The sequence below is a fragment of the Lathyrus oleraceus genome, chromosome 3 (genome assembly GCF_024323335.1).
Source record: "Lathyrus oleraceus cultivar Zhongwan6 chromosome 3, CAAS_Psat_ZW6_1.0, whole genome shotgun sequence".
Lineage (NCBI taxonomy): Eukaryota > Viridiplantae > Streptophyta > Magnoliopsida > Fabales > Fabaceae > Lathyrus > Lathyrus oleraceus.
In genome coordinates this window covers 256,265,482-256,266,706 of record NC_066581.1, presented here as the reverse complement: position 1 = coordinate 256,266,706, position 1,225 = coordinate 256,265,482, and the positions used below count along the sequence as shown (strand labels likewise).

General features: G+C 42.7%; 1 non-coding gene across 1 annotated transcript; it reads right to left on the bottom strand.

The window, feature by feature from the left end:
• Window positions 1–492: 492 nt before the first annotated feature.
• LOC127133705 (small nucleolar RNA R71) lies at window positions 493–599 on the bottom strand. Its single transcript, XR_007807655.1, has one exon. It is a non-coding gene; the product is annotated as a small nucleolar RNA R71 (small nucleolar RNA).
• Window positions 600–1,225: the final 626 nt, after the last annotated feature.

Here is a 1,225-nt window from a genome sequence, read left to right as displayed (position 1 = left end):
TAGCCGATAAATGCGAAGAACCCGTAGTACCGGAAATTTAGTAGATCCTTTAGCGGAACCCGAACGTTATACTCGTACACGCCTCTTACTCATCCGAGTTAAGAATGCTATGGCCGAGAATCGCGATAGGAGACCTCTTAAGGAATTTTCCCAACCCTCTCATGAGGAACCTAGTTCGAGTATAGTAAACCCCTTATACCTGCTAACAATTTCGAACTAAAACCGTCTTTGCTGCAATTAGTGCAACAAAACCAATACGCGGGTCTCGCTACTGAGAACCCGAATCAATATTTAAAAGTTTTTATCCAACTAGCCGACACCTTTAAATCTAACGGCGCTTCACCCGATGCGATCCGTTTAATATTATTTCCTTTCTACCTCAGGGATAGAGCACGTTCATGGCTAGATTCACTTCCAGCTAATTCAATAACTACATGGGAAGACCTTAGGAGAGTATTCCTTGCTAGATATTTCCTCCCTAGTAAGACTGTTGTTCTTCGAAACCAAATAACTAGATTTACTCAAAACTAAGGAGAATCGCTTTTCGAAGCTTGGGAGAGATATAAAGAGCTATTAAGAGTCTGCCCACACCATGGCCTAGAACAATGGCTGATCATTCATACCTTCTATAATGGACTCCATTATGACACCAAGATGAGCATCGACGCTGCCGCATGCGGCGCACTGATGAACAAACCTTATCCGGAAGCTTGTGACCTAATTGACGATATGGCCCAAAACCATTATCAATGGGGAACTGAACGAGCATCAATAGAGAAAAAGGAGACCCAAGGTGGAATACATGAGGTAAGGTCTCTAGACATGATGCAGGAAAAAATGGACGCTTTAGCCCTTAGGATCGAACATATGTCTACAAACACTAACACCGTAGCAGTAGTCCACACAGAGTACGAACTCTGTGGAACTAAAGGACACGAATTAGCGGAGTGTAACCTTTTGAACGAACTAAATACCGACCAAGTGAATTACGCCCAAGGTAACCCATTTTCAAACACTTACAACCCTGGATGGAAGAATCATCCGAATTTCTCCGATAAAAACCATAACCCTATCTAAAATCATGCACCTCAGAGACCGCAAGGTTATCAAGCCCAAAAACTAAACCAACCTATGCAAGTTGTGCCCCAGAAGTCTAACCTTGAGAAGATCATGGAATGCTTTATGTCGGGCCAGACTCAGCAAAATAAAGAATTCCTAAACCATA